Consider the following 16071-nt stretch of genomic DNA (forward strand, 5'->3'; position numbering starts at 1 on the left):
ACTATTGCTTAAACAGTGATTTGTATATAAACCTTAAGTATCAGTATCTGTGGTTTTTCATGTGTTCCTACTATTCACTTAGGGCCCCACCCTGCCCCTACCCCCACCACTTTTTTCTTCAAGCTGGCTTCTATTTATGAGATATCTTCTTCCCACAAGGCTTCGGAAACTTACAAGCCACTTAAGTCGCAAAGGTTTCCTTTGGGGAGCAGCCGGCTGGACTTTGTCCTCATTCTAGCCAGATGTGGGTTCTTGCCTTCAACCACATCAAACACAGGGCCTAGGGCACCAGGAACCCTGTGTTGCGAAAGGAACTTGGCCCTTTCCTCCTTCTACTGTGTTTGTGTTTGAGAAAGTGGTTTTGTTTTGTTATGTTTTCCTTTTTTTCTTTCTGTGTATATTAGTAGAGAAAGTCTGGAAGAATTTACAAGCAGTGAAAATATTTTAATAACTTAGCTGTCAAAATTCCCAATCTTGATGATTCAAGTGCCTGTTTTCTTGCCCTTTAGAGTTTTTACTTAGTTTAGACTTTGAGTTTCTGTGAGTTCTGCTTGCCAAATTATAAATAACCTGTACCTGGCACCTGGCTGCAGAGGGCTTTGCCCTTGAGTGCTGAAACACAGGTTCAAAATAATGATTCCATTATGTCTAGCCCCCTACCCCAGTATCCATCTGTGTGTCTGTCCTCTGTCTAGCAACCTCTCTTTGTGTGTTTGTGTGTGTGTGCTTTCTGTCAGTCTGTCAGTTTGTCTGTCTGTCTAGCTACTCCTTCCCAATCTGAGTGTGTCTATCTATCCCTCAGCCATTCTTGCCCTTTCAAATTGGGTGTGTCTGTCTGTTTCTGTTCATACATTTTTGGCTTGAAATAATCCAGGCCACGTCCTGTGCCCTGCCTTCCTCCTCTTGCTCCAACAATCAGATACACGGATCTATGGAAAGGAGCTGGGTGTGTGGTGTCTGTTACCCCGACATGTGGGTGGTAGAGCAAAGGAGGATCATAAGCCACAGTTATGCACCCAGGTCCTAATTTTATACTCCACCCCCAACCCCACGAACCAGCAGGAGTTGGTGTAGTCCTGCAACATATGGGCTCCTAGCCACAAGCTAAATAGTCCAGGCTTCCTATACTCTAGACCAACTAGTTCTAAAGTTGAAGATCCTGTGAACTGCTCTTGGGGTTCTGTGGCTATGACAGTCCACAGAATGGTTATGCACTTCTTTTTCGCTGGTCCTTAGAAAGGCTGCATCTCAGCCCTACAGTTGAGCTGCATGGAGCTTCCCTCCTCCAGGTGCCTCCTCTCTCAGCAGTCCTGAACTCATGAAACAGCAGCTCTGAAACCCATAATGGAGGGTTTTTAAAGAGATGCCAATCTGGGTGTAATGGTACTTGCCTTTAATCCTAGCACTCAGGAGGCAGAGACAGGTGGATCTCTGTGAGGCCAACTGGTCTACACAGTTCTAGGACAGCCAGGGCTACATACAGATAATAAGTATATAGATATAGATATAGATATAGATATAGATATAGATATAGATATAGATATAGATATAGATATAGATATAGATATAGATATATAAATTAAAGAAAAAAACAAAGTGACTGTTATGGTCACTGGTATTTAGTCATGGTCCAGTGGTGGTTCATGCAGTCTTCTGCCCCTCCAGGAGTTTGAGGTGAGATGCTGAAATTCCCTGTTGAAGCACATGGTTGGCTCTTGACCTCTACTGGCTTTCATCAGGAACCTGTTCAAGAGTTTACAACAAGCTCTCCTTGCCCTAAACTTAGGTTTATTATTATTGAAAGGGGCTTACTATAATCAAAAATGAAACAAATGCACTGTTTGTTCCTCTGGCTCAAGAGGCCCCAATGGTTTTAGAAACTCTCTTCTGGGATCTAGGGCTGAAGACCAAATGTCCCTTTCTCCACCACAGTATCATGGGCAGGCTGGGTAAGTAGGGAAGGACCTGGGAGGAAGGAGAAAGGCTCTGAAGTTCTGGGGGTGGAATTGGACCCTCTGATCACAAACAGTACAAAGTGCTTGAAATGGTTAGTGGCATGATGGGACAGGAATCGGTGAGACTTGGTGAAGACTTTAGGAGCTGTGAGGACTCCTATGTGTGAGTAGTAGAATGAGGCTAGTGATCAGGGTCAGGGAGCTTCAGAGGGTGGAGCCTGGTGACTAACAAGCCCAAAGGGAGTGCAGGGGAAGGGAAGGGCACAGGAAGATGACAAAGTAGCTTCAAAACAAGAAGGGCCTATGAGAAAAGCTTAGGCAGAAAAGCCAACATCTTATCTTTTTTCCTTACAGCTATGAGAAGTTCACTGAGTCAGTGAAATACTTTGGGATGAGAGATTAAAAGAAGGAAAATTTCTTACAAGTAGTTGGCAGAATATGCCTATGCTAAAACACACAAAGGGTGTAAGTATATGAACAATGGCAGTCAGTTGTATATTCTGGTTTGAAAACAGAGGAAAGGTCACTTCTGTTTCACTTAAACAGAGGCATGTTCAAGGCCAGGGAGATGGCTCAGAGTTAAAGAGCATTTGCTGCTCCTGCAGAGGGCCTCTGGCAGTTACCATCCCCACAGGACAGCTCACAACTACCCTTAGCCAGCTCCAGAGGATCTGGCTCTGAGGACACCAGGTGCCCACATAGCACACATATATACCTATAGGCAAATTTATCATATACATAAGACAAACAAAACAAGCCAGTGGCTTAAAATATGGAACACTTCTACTTCAGTATATACTGACCCTGTTGGGAGTGAGGTTGGGATTCCGGCAGCTTTGTGTGTGCCCAGAGAATTCTAAGTAAAAATTTCAGCATTGATAAGTGTAGAAGATGAACAAAGTCACTGTTCTTATCTAAAGTCTTTTAGAAATGAAAATATATTTCAAGGGCACAACAAATGGCTTCTGTTAGGTTAGGACATCTTTAAGGGAAGCTCATCTTTACGATTTAACTCACAGCATCTAACAGAATACCTAGTGCACAGTCTTTCATGACTGCTTATTGAAGGAGTTGGGAAATGATGTATAGGTATCAGAAAATCATCAATGCATGCTTTCTTTTTTCTTAAGTTTTAATGTTACCGTACAAAGTAATGGACTTCCTTATGGACCCATGTTGTTACACTTGGTGCTAACTTGTCTGCTTCCCTACTGCTTTCCGTAGACACCCAAGGGATACACTAACCCAATTATTCTGAGTAGATGAGATAGTTGGCAGCTAGAGTACCCGATGGGCCCTCAGCAGCTCTTACAAAGGCTCTGGTTTGCCTCTTTACTGCTGTCACCTTTGCACAGGTACTGCATGTTGTCAGAGGGAACATAGCACATCAACACTGCCAAAGGCAGACAAAGGTGCTTTGGCTGGTCTCAGCTGTGCTGGAGCAGGAGCAAAGGGTGCCTCACTACCACACTAGTGTTCTGATTACAGGTGTGTCCCCAAGTAGAACATTGAGTCAGAAATAAACTTTTTGAAATTAAATGTCAAAACCCGAACATGAGCTTTGAATTCTGTTTTTTGGTAGGCCTCCTTCAAGGGAGACTTGATAGTTGATGTATTTTCTTTTAGGAAGACTTTCTCTGAGTGCTGTGGGCACTGTTTGTTTTGTTTGGTTAAGATTATTTCATTTTATGAGTATCTCACCTGACTGTATGTCTGTGTACCACCTGGGTGCAGTGCCTGTAGACACCAGAAGAATGCGACAGAGCTCCTGGAACTGTAGTTGCCGATGGTTGTTAGCTGCTGTGTAAGTGCTGGGAACCAAACTCTGGTCCTCTTCAAGAGCAGTAACTACTGTTTAACTGTGAGCACTTTCTCTAGTCCTGGATTGTGGTTTTAAAGAATAGAGCAGCCAGTTCGTAATCCAGGGTCTAACTATTCTAATCGCTCATGCCGACATTTAATTTAATACATTGAATTGAGTACCTATTTTGTGTTGTACTCTCTTCAGAGTACTTGGGATGGTGTATTTATATGCATCAATAAGAGAGACTTAGCCATATTTATTTATTTGTCTATTCCAATAAATCACAGAGTTTGCTGCATTTGATTATGACAGACTGGGAGTCCTGTGCTTTTTTCTTGAGGAATGAGCTGGTGTGTGACTGCTTCATCTTGGCTGTAGATTAGCCAGCTCTGATGTTGTGCATGGTTCTGTCCACAGTGTGGATTCGTAGGGCTTTGTCATCTGCTCTTGAGGTTTTTCTAGGACAGATTCTTAAGGGCTGTGGATTACTCTGGGCCTTGGAGTCTATTCACTGCTCACGAGTAGTTCTGCATAATTACCGGGACAAACGGGAGACATGCTTCAGGCTGACTGGCTGCTTGTTGGCAGGTTTGATGAGGCAGGCAATGCAATTAATCTTGACTTTTCAAAACGAGGCTGCAGACAGTCTCTGTGCTGCTCTGTGTGTGGCTCTTGCGTTCTCGCCAGTGTGGTTGATGCTTCCTTCAGATGTATCAGGCAGGTGAGAGTCCACACGCAGCTCACCTTGGAAATTTGGTATGAGCAAGTAGCCTGTTAATTGGCATATTTAATTATGGTACCAACACTCTAATCATTTACAATATCAAAATACTTACCCTGTGCAAATTAAGGACAAAGAAATTTATTTTGCTATCTACAGTGTAACATTTGTTATTGAATTTGTTAGTGTAGTTTAGGGGTTGGAATTTAAAAATGGAAATAGAAATGCCCTAGGGACCCACTTCATGGATTAATTTCAACTAGGCACAAGGCCCAGCATATAGTAAATGCTGTATAAATTCTGGTCATTATTACTATTTATTTTTGAAAAATCTGTCCGAATTTGTATGAAACTAGCAGGCAACCATGTGGAATCCTGCTATAGCATGCCTCCAAGTCACATTGCATGTTCAGATTATCCACTTTTAACTGCTCAGATTTAAGGGAAGTTTAAAATGCTTCTAGGTGTAAATCTACATTTGAAGAAAACCAGGGGCTGGAGAGATGGCTCAGTGGTTAAGAGCACTGACTGCTCTTCCAGAGGTCCTGAGTTCAATTCCCAGCAACCACATGGGGGCTCACAACCATCTGTAATGAGATATGATGCCCTCTTCCAGTGCATCTGAAGACAGCTACAGTGTACTTACAATAAATAAATAAACAAACAAACAAACAAACACATCTTTAAAAAAAAAGGAAATACCAGTTATGCTGGGAGTAGTGGTACATGCCTATAATCCTAGTATCCACACCTTAGGGAAAAAGATGCAGAATCATTCCATATTTGAGGCCAGCTTGGACGTTGCCACTTTGTATGGCAATATATGTTTACATGCACAAAATAGAGCTTTGACATCATCATCCTCACCATTGGCTAACATCCAGTAAATTGCAGAATTTGTTGAGGAGATAGCTCAGTTGATGAAGTACATGCTGGGAAAGCAGAAGAACTTGAGGTCAGATCACCAGCAGGTACTAAAAGGATATAGACATGGTGTACATATCTGCAATGCCAGGGCTGGGAAGGCAGAGACTGATAGAGTCCTGGTGTGTTGGTAACATCTCATTCAGTTCTATGAGCCATTCCTGTGGAAGATACTTGGAGCACTGAGAGTAAAGAAGGGTTGGGAAGTGGCCTGTCTTGGCTTCTAATCCAAATGGGCCAATTCTCTGTGTGGAATGCTGGTAACTTTATAATCACAACCAAATATCTCCAGTATCAGAACAAGACCCTACAGGGGAACAGCATTTATATGTGCATTATGTGACATGGGGAAGAGTCAGGAGTGGCAGCCAGTGGCCCTGCTCTTTGTAGGCAATGACTCTGCCACTAGTTGTGTGCTGGCCAATGACTGTCACTCTGAATCCCTTCTGGAGTAAAGACAAGACAAGGGTAGGTGGGGAGACATTCAGAAGGAAGACGGGGGGATATGAACAGGTGGGTGGGTAGCTCTAACAGCTGAGCCTTGAAACTCACTGGAACATGTGCTTGCCTGCAGGTGAGCTGGGTGTTTGCAGCCTTTTTGATGAGAAATGTTTTGGTTTCTCAATGTTGAGAATGTAATGCAGGTCTCATGTAGGTAGGGAAGGCGATCTGCCACTTAGAAAATCCCTAGACCTGGATGAAGCACACTTTGAGAGTCAGAGGTGTATAAAAACCATGCTACTGATAACATCGTTGTTTAGGGCTCCGAGGTTGTAAACATGGAGAGCTACTTCTGGTGGCATCTCTCTGAATTGAAATAATGGAACAGCCATGATGTGAATGAAGGATTCGAGTTATCCTAACTTTGAATTTACCTAGCAATGACCACTTCAGGGAGCCAGTTTTCACTCAGTATGCTGTGAACTCCCTTTTCCTACCACCCTGCACACCCCATATCCCTGCTTGGACCGTCCATATTACCATGTTTCCTCATCTGCGATGCCACTGGGCTTCTCTGACTGAGAACTGGTCAGCCTTGTATCTGCATGCAAATGCAAGGATTCAACGACTATCAATCAGAAAGTATTATAGGGAAAAGTCATTGTCTCAGCTGAACCTCTTTAGGCCTATTTTCTTTTCATGGTCCCCTACACCAGTACACTGCATAGCAACTATTTACACAACCTTTATATGTTATGGTCGGTATTGTAAGTGAGCCAGAAATGGTTTAGTATGCAGGAGGATGTACACAGTTTATATGCAAATGCCATCCACTCAGTGGACATTCAGCATTAGGAATTCGTTATCCCCAAGATGTCCTAGAATAAATCCCTCAGGGATATACAGGGGCGATATCTGAAGTGTCAGCAGTTTTATTTCAAGAGATACTGAGCTGACTTCAAAGGGAATGTCCTTCTGCGTCTCACTAAACGGTTAGCATTTATGGAGCTGTCCATCATGTGTTCTTATAACTGCAAATCCTCTTTATGTCACAAATCCCCCTGCAAAGTGATAGTTGCTCGAGGTTTTAGTTGGATTGGAAGGCGTTTATCAAACCTTTTCTTCAAAAGTCCAAGATGGCGTAACCACTGGAGCTGAGTAGATTGCGGCTGCCCCCCCTCCCCATATATGTATTTAATTCTAGACACTGGAAAAACAAGTAAACATGGTCAGGAAGGCAGTGATTAGAGCCTAGGAGGGCAGGGAGGCTGATACTAGTGTGGGCCACAGTAAGGAGGCCTGTGATTATTACCACAGGGGTGTAGTCACCCCTGGACACATTTTAGGCATCCATAGGTGGTAAGCAGACCCTATCCAGAAAATTTTTCTGGAGCAGGAGCAGGTTGTATGTATGTATACATACATATACAGGTGTGTGTGTGTGTGTGTGTGTGTGTGTGTGTGTGTGTGTGTGTGTGTAGTTTGTTCATAGCTCTTTTGGTGGCAATTGCTTAATTTTAAAAAGGACAAAACTTGGCATGGTGGAGGAGGTTTGTGACCTCAAGAGTCTGAAGGCTATGAGGCAGGAGGATTGTGAGATTGAGGTCAGCAGAACAAGACCCTGTGTAAAATTAAGCAGGCAAAAGTGGATCAGTATCAAAGGACCTTCCTAGGTACCCTGGCATTCCTGATGGGAGTCATTGATACAGGGCAGCTCACTGCTCAGTTACAGAGTTGATATCACCTTCTGCACTGGAGCACTGGCTTTATTAATATATGTTAGGGCATTGGTTACCAAGCTTCCCTTGAACTTCTGTCCATACTGTTACTAAACCTGTCAATTTCTCAAAAGCTAGGATTTTCATTTTGTTTTGTTCTTGTTGGGGGCAGGGAGGGCCTGTGCTGCATCCAGCACAACTCCATGGATTGACCGCAGCATCAAGGGAATAAAGAGAAGTCATACAGGCAGATGTACAGAAAGAAAGGCTGGGATCAGATGGTCTAGACTCTCCAACAGAGAAGCTGGAGCGCTCTGGAAACATAGTGTGTTCTTTATAGACAGCTGAACAGAGAGACAGTTATTACATAGCCAAACAGCTAATCTCGGTACAGGCAGTCTCAGTAGGGGGCAGTCCATCAGGTTGTGAGTATGCGTTAGTGAAGTGATGGTATACATTTTCTGCATACACTATCAGCATCTACACAGGGACCAGAGGAAAGTTTGCCATCCCTCTGAGGTTTACCTGGAGGTAGCTGGGCTTAGAGGCTCACCCAGAGGTAGCTGGGGGAGGCTTTGTCATTTTCCCATGATTCTGAGGTTATGATCTTTGATACGGCTGGCTCATGCCAATGACACACACCATACCACTCTGTTAGGCACCGAGCCATCCAGCCTGCCCAATTTTAAATTAACTTGGCAGTTTATACTTGCCTTATTTTTTTTTTTATTAGCATACCTGGGTGCTTATTTAGTGATTCAGGCAGGAAGATCCATGTTTGTTTAGGGATTTATTTGATAATTTTATACATGTATATTTAATTATACAATCTATACAAATTGAGATGCATTTCTAATTGTACAACAATTATAAGTGCACTGGATTCAAGCAAGGGCAGTCAGCATTTAATGACTCATACAAGATGGAGCAGCATGTCTTAGTGGTGTGTAAGGCAGGAACTCAGCTGGGAAAGCAAGTGCCAGTGCCAGTTTGTCCTTAACTCAGTTTCTTCATTCTCAGGAAACTTAACTGATTCCAAAGATGACTAGAAACTTGACTGAACTGCCTACCCTATTGACCTCTGGGACATGCAAGTCAAGGGTGTCAGGAGGGTTAGCCTAGTTGATGGCAAAGACAAGATTGATGACAGCTCATTCTTCGGCTGTGAGGCCGAAGATCATTCCTGATTTTTTTCTGTCCACTGAGTCACGTAGGATCCAGTGTGGGAACAAATGAACCCTATTACACCAATAGGCACCTCATTAGGGGGGCCCAGCCCAGCCACTTTCTCCTTTCTTGGCTGTGTATTAGGCATCTTAACAAACCTCAGGGCCATTGCTGAGATGTGTGGATGGTTCAGAAAGCCAGCTTAAACGACAGACAGAGACTGCAACTCCATCTATTGAGCTGTTGGCAGTTTAGAACTGGGCTACCAACTGCCTTTGAACTGGAAGACTAAGGACTTGTATGTAGTTTTCTTTGTCTCATTTTGAAGTAATTTTCCTCTTCATCTCTTCCTCAGCTCTCCCTTTTCTGATTAAGCTGGGGATATACTGTGATGCGGACTGCTGTTAATCTTCCTCTGCCTTGAATCTTTAAAAGGGAAAAATGCTGAGACTAACACAGCTTCGTCATTCACTGTGATCTCGGAGAAATAAGATACTGATGCTGCGAAGGGTCTTGAATGTAGAACCTCGAGGATTGCTCTTAAGTCTTAATTTTCATGTAGCACTTAAGATGTTAGCATTAAATCCACAACAGAGAAGGGAATCTCCGTCTGAATGACATTGCTACAGTGAAGGATGGCCTGTAAAATAGTAGAGTTTCATAAACTCTGGAATAGTTAATCTTAAACACACTAATGTGCAAAACAGGAAACTTTGATGTAATAAAGTAGAACACGTCCTTTTAGAGTCTATGAATTTATTTTCCTTTCTTATTCTTGGTTGCGTTCTGATGCTGTGACAAATTCCAGGACCAAAGGCAACTTGGAGGGGAAGTAATGGGTTTATTTCCATTCACAGTCCCATTGGCAAGGGAAGTCAGGGCAGAAATCATGAAGAAATGCCACTTGCTGGCTCACAGGCTCATGCTCAGCTGCCTTCCTTCACCTGCCTAGGAAATGATATTACCCACAGTGGGCTGGACCCTCTGACATCAACTAATACTCGATAATCCCTTACAGACATGCCATAGACCAACTTGATAGAGACAATTACTTAATTATGATTCTTCCTAGGTGACACTAGGCTGTCAAATGGACAGTTAATGCTAAGTAGGACACTTGAAAAGTAATTCATGAATGTTTGCTGGTTAGTACATTTTTTTTTTCCCCTAGAGGTATATGGTCTAACATAGTAGCTACCAGCTACAAGGCCCATGTTAATTTCACAGAAAGTAAATCCTCAGTTACTCTAGTCACATTGCAAAAGCTTACTATATTTACTCTTTCCATACATGGCCAGTGGCTTATGTATTAGGATATCCACGGGGCATTTATGGAAAGTTCTCTGAGAGCAGTGTTTAGAAGAATCGAAGAAGGTAAAAGGATAGCCTCACCCTTTCCCTTCTCACAGGTACTCTTTAGAATTCGAATGTCTGATTTTATATTATTTTGAACTGATGAAGGTGAAGGACGGAGCTTGTCACCATTCTCTTGATAGAAAGATCCATCTTCCTCTGTTGAGAATAAGCATGCAGACATTCTAATAACACTTAAGGAGGACACTTGAGGAACCCTGGGATGTGTTCTTTGCTGTTATTAAAACATTTTGCGACACTTGTTTATCTATTGTTTAAATGTATGCATGGATATAGCTGCACATGTGAGGGTCAGAGGACCCTTGGTTGGATTCTTTTACCATAGGGCTGCAGAGATCCCACTCGGATCATTAGACTTGGCTGCACGTGCCTTTACTTCCTGAGCCATCTTGCTGGTCCAATTTGCTTTTTTTCTTTTCTTTTCTTTTTTTTCTTTTCTTTTCTTTTTTCTTTTTTTCGGAGCTGGGGACCGAACCCAGGGCCTTGCGCTTGTTAGGCAAGCGCTCTACCACTGAGCTAAATCCCCAACCCCCCAATTTGCTTTTAAATTGCACTTTTCCTGTAAAGATTTCCTTGCCTAGCCAGCTGGGGGGCTCTTAGTTGTAATTCTAGTATTTAGGGGGCAAGGGTAGGAAGATTCTTGTCAGCTTGAGACCACTTTCAACTATAGGCCAACTGAGGTAGAGTGAGATGCTTCTGAACAAACAAGTCCATCAACCAATTCCTTAAGGTCTTTTTGCTTTATTAGGTAAAACTATCAAACCAACCTAGCAAGCCCCGAGTCACATCCAACTTGAGTTGCTATTATTTCATGGGTATAAGCCAAGCTGGTAACCTTTAGCAAAATAAATCTTAGTTTCTAAGTATTTTCCATCACCCAAAGCAACTGGATTCCATCCCTTCTGCATGTTCAGAGTCTTAAGTGCCTCTTTCCATTCACCATGCGTGCTGTCCTTGGCCTATATCATTGCAATGCCTCCTAACTGAGTCCATGTGGATGCATGCGTGTCCTCTTATCTACTTCCTAGTCTGTTACCAACACAGAAGCCACCATGGTCACCAGTGGGAGCAAAGCATGGTCAGTTGTATAAAGCCACACGACTTCTGTGCTCTTCCCTGAGCTCCAGTCTTACCCTCCTGATCTCTCAGCTTTTCTCTTCTAGCTGCCAAAAGCTCTTAGCCTTCAATTGCAACAGATATTTTCTGCTAAGACCACTCTTATCAAAGATGACCATGTGGGGTCTCATCAAGCTGCTTTTTTTAATTGGATATTTTATGTATTTACATTTCAAATGCTATCCCCCTTTTTAGTTTCCTCTCCAGAACCCCCCTCACCCCTGCTTCTATGAGGGTGCTCCACCTCTCACCCACCCACTCCCACCTCACCACCCTGGCATTCCCCTACACTGGGGAGATTGAGAGACCAAGGGCCTCTCCTCCAGTTGATGTCCTACAAGGTCATCCTCTGTTACATACGTAGCTGGAGCCATGGGTCCCTTCATGTGTACTCTTTGGTTGGTGCCTGGGAGATCTGGGGCATCTGGTTGATATTGTTCTTCCTATGGGGTTGCAAACCCCTTCAGCTCCTTCAGCCCCTCTCAAACTCCTCCACTGGGGTCCCTGTGCTTAGTCCAATGGTTGGCTGTAAGCCTCCAACTCTGTATTTGTCAGGCTGTGGCAGAGCCTCTCAGGAGACAGCTATAACAGATTCCTGACAGCAAGTACTTCTTGGCATCTGCAATAGTGTCTGGGTTTGGTGTCTGTGTATGGGATGGATCCCCAAGTGGGGCAGTCTCTGTATGGCCTTTCCTTCAGACTCTGCTCTACACTTTGTATATTTCCTTTAGACAGGAGCACTTCTGTGTTAAGAATTTGAAGATGAGTGGGTGGCCCTGTCCCCCAACCAGGAGCCCTTGCCTAACCTTTGGATAGGGTCTCTACAGGTTCTCCCTCCCCTTTTTTTGGATGTTTCAGCTAAACTCATCCCTGTTGGATCCTGGAAGCCTCTTGCTTTCCTGGCCTCTGGGACGTGCTGGTGTCTACCTTCAGTTCCCCATCCATCCCCATTGCTATACACCTCTGTTCAAATTCCTGACCCTTTGTTTACCATCTCCATCTCCTCCCATACCTGATCCTGCCCCCCTTCCCCCCTCCTCTTCCTCTCTTCCTCCCAAGTTCCTCCCACCTGCTACTTCCCATGAGTATTTTGTCCCCCCTTGTAAGAAGGACTGAAGCATCCACATTTTGGTCTTCCTTCTTCTTGAGCTTCATATGGTCTGTATATTTTATCTTGGGTATTCTGAGCTTTTGGGCTAATATTCACTTATCAGTGAGTACATATCATGTGTGTTCTTTTGTGACTGTGTTACCTCACTCAAGATAGTATTTTCTAGTTTCATCTATTTGCCTAAGAATTTCATGAAGTCATTGTTTTTAATAGCTCAGTATTGCTACATTGTGTAAATATACCACATTCTCTGTATCCATTCCTCCGTTGAAGGACATCTGGGTTCTTTCCAACATCTGGCTATTATAAATAAGGCTGCTATGAACATAGTGAAGCATGTGTCCTTGTTATATGTTGTACTATGGGTATATACCCAGGAGTCCTGAGGTAGTATTATGTGCAATGTTCTGAGGAACTGCCAGACTGATTTCCAGAGTGGCTGTACCAGTTTGCAATCCCAACAATGGAGGAGTGTTCCTCTTTCTTGACATCCATGCCAGCATCTACTGTCCCCTGAGTTTTTGATCTTAGCCATTCTCACTGGTGTGAGGTGAAATCTCAGGGTTGTTTTGATTTGCATTTACCTGATGGCTAAGGATATTGAATATTTTTTTAGGTGCTTCTTGGCCATTAGATATTCCTCAGCTGAGAATTCTTTGTTTAGCTTGGTATTCCATTTTTTAAATAGGATTATTTGGTTAACTTTTTGAGTTCTTTGTATATACTGAGTATTAGCCCTCTCTCAGATGTAGGGTTGCTAAAACATGTTCTCCCAATCTGTTGGTTGCCATTTTGTCCTATTGACATTGTCTTTTGCCTTAGATCTTTTCAATTTTATGAGGTCCAATTTGTAGATTGTTGATCTTAGAGCATAAGCCATTTGTGTTCTGCTTAGGAAATTTTTCTCTGCACTGGTGTTTGTGAGGCTCTTCCCCACTTTCTCTTCTATTAGTTTCAGTTTATCTGATTTTAAGTGTAGGTCTTTGATCCACTTGGACTTGAGCTTTGTACAAGGAGATAAGGATGGATCCATGTGCATTCTTCTACATGCTGACCTCTAGTTGAACCAGCACCATTTGTTGAAAATGCTTTTTTTCACTGTATGGTTTTAGTTCCTTTGTCAAAGATCAAGTGACCATAGGTGTGTGGGTACATTTCTGGATTTTCAATTCTATTTCAATGGTCTACCTGCCTGTCTCCGCACCAATACCATGCAATTTTTATCACTATTGCTCTGTAATACTGCTTGGGTTCAGGAATAGTGATTCCCCCAGAAGTTCTTTTATTGTTGAGGATAGTTTTTGCTCTCCTGTATTTTTTGTTATTCCAGATGAATTTACACATTGCTCTTACTAACTCTGTGAAGAAGTAAGTGGGAATTTTGATGAAGATTGCATTGCATCTGTGGATTAATTTCAGCAAGATGGCCATTTTTATTATATTAATCCTGCCAATCAAGCATTGTAGATTTTCCCATCTTTTGAGATCTTCAATATCTTTCTTCAGGAACTTGAAATTCTTGTCATACAGATTTTTCATTTGCTTGGTTAGAATCACACCGAAGTATTTTATATTATTTGTGATTATTGTTAAGGGTATCATATCCCTACCCTTTTTCTCACCTGTTTATCCTTTGAGTAGAGGAAGGCTATTGATTTGTTTGAGTTAATTTTATACCCAGCACTTTGCTGAAGTTGTTTATCAGGTTTAGGAGTTCTCTGGTGGAACTTTTGGGTTGACTTGAGTATACTATCATATCACCTGCATACAGTGATATTTTGACTTCTTCCTTTCCAATTTGTATCCCTTTGACCTCCTTTTGTTGTCTAATTGCTCTGGCTAGGATTTCAAGTACTATATGGAATAAGCAGGGAGAGAGTGGGCAGCCTTGTCTAGTCTCTGATTTTAGTGGGATTGCTTCAAGTTTCTCTCCATTGAGTTTGATGTTGGCTACTAGTTTGCTATATATTGCTTTTACTATACTTAGGTATGGGCCTTGAATTCCTGATCTTTCCAAAACTTTTAACATGAAAAGGTGTTGAATTTTGTCAAATGCTTTCTCAGCATCTAATGAGATGATCATGTGTTTTTTTTTTTTCCTTAGAGTTTGTTTGTATAGTGGATTACATTGATGGATTTCTGTATATTGAACCATCCCTGCATCCCTGGGATGAAGCTTACTTGGTCATAGTGAATGATCTTTTTGATGTGTTCTTGGATTCAGTTTGTGAGAATTTTATTGAGTAATTTTGCATTGATATTCTTAAGGGAAATTTGTCTGAAGTTTTCTTTCTTTGGTCTTTATGTGGTTTATTTATAAGCATAATTGTGGCTTTATAGAACGAATTGGGTAGTATGCCTTCTGTTTCTATTTTGTGTAATTGTTTGAAGAGTTTTGGTGTTAGGTCTTCTATGAAGGTCTGATAGAATTCTGCACTAAACCCATCTTATCCTGATTTTTTTTTTGGGGGGGGGGGGTTGGTAACTGTTATCTTTCTAGAAAATTGTCTATTTAATCTAGATTTTCCAGTTTTGTTGAGTATAAGCTTCTGCAGTAGGATCTGAATTTTTTTTTGAATTTCCTCAGTTTCTGTTGTTATGTCTCCTGTTTTATTTTTTATTTTGTTACTTTTGATACTGTCTCTATGCCCTCTGGGTAGTCTGGTTAAGGGTTTATCTATCTTGTTGATTTTTCTCAAAGAACCAGCTTCTGGTTTTGTTGATTCTTTGTATAGTTCTTTTTTTTTTTTCTTTTTTTCGGGGCTGGGGACCAAACCCATGGCCTTGCGCTTGCTAGGCAAGCGCTTTACCACTGAGCTAAGTCCCCAACCCCCTTTGTATAGTTCTTTTTGTTTCTACTTGGTTGATTTCAGTCCTGAGTTTGATTATTTCCTACCATCTACTCTTGAGTGTATTTGTTTCTTTTTGTTCTATAGCTTTCATTCGTGCTATGAAGCTGCTAGTGTATGCTCTCTTCAATTTCTTTTGGAGGCACTCAGAGCTATGAGTTTTCCTCTTAGCACTGCTTTCATTGTGTCCCACAAGTTTGGCTATATTGTGCCCTCATTTTCATTGAATTCTAAAAAGTCTTTAAGTTCTTTCTTTATTTCTTCCCTGACCTAGTTACCATTAAGTAGAGCCTTGTTCAGCTTTCATGTGCATGTGAGCTTTCTTTTGTTGTTGTTTTTTTTGTTTTTGTTTTTTGTTTTTGTTGTTGTTATTGAGCACCAGCCTTAGTCCATGGTGATCTGATAGGATGCATGGAATTATTTCAATCTTGTATCTGTTGAGGCCTAATTTGTGACCAATTATATGCACAATTTTGGGGAAGGTACCATGAGGTGCTGAGAATAAGGGTTATTCTTTTGTTTTAGGATGAAATGTTCTACAGATGTCTGTTAAATCCATTTGGTCCTTAACTTCTGTTAGTTTCACTGTGTCTCTGTTTAGTTTCTGTTTCCATGATCCATCTGTTGATGAGAGTGGTGTCTTGAAGTCTCCTACTATTATTGTGTAAGGTACAATGTGTGCTTTGAGCTTTAGCAAAGTCTCTTCTATGAATGTAGGTGCCCTTGTATTTGAGGCATAGACATTCAGAATTTAATTTTTCCTTTGATGAGTATGAAGTGTTCTTCCTTATTTATTTATTTTTTGATAACTTTTGGTTGAAAGTTGATTTTATTTGCTACTAGAATGGCTACTCCAGTTTGTTTCTTGTTACCATTTGCTTAGAAAATTGT

At 41.9% G+C, this 16071-nt stretch overlaps 1 protein-coding gene and 1 long non-coding RNA gene across 20 annotated transcripts in view; one reads left to right on the plus strand and one right to left on the minus strand.

The window, feature by feature from the left end:
• Carmil1 (capping protein regulator and myosin 1 linker 1) overlaps nucleotides 1-16071 on the plus strand; it is a 280386-nt gene that overhangs the window by 82795 nt on the left and 181520 nt on the right. The gene's annotated exons all lie outside the window — the stretch shown is intronic.
• LOC120097824 (uncharacterized) lies at nucleotides 4015-8988 on the minus strand. The gene is made up of 3 exons (XR_005495617.2): nucleotides 8889-8988; nucleotides 5348-5412; nucleotides 4015-4503 (listed from the first exon to the last, which is right to left on the minus strand). It is a non-coding gene; the product is annotated as an uncharacterized LOC120097824 (long non-coding RNA).

Source organism: Rattus norvegicus, chromosome 17, assembly GCF_036323735.1.
Source record: "Rattus norvegicus strain BN/NHsdMcwi chromosome 17, GRCr8, whole genome shotgun sequence".
Classification (NCBI taxonomy): domain Eukaryota; kingdom Metazoa; phylum Chordata; class Mammalia; order Rodentia; family Muridae; genus Rattus; species Rattus norvegicus.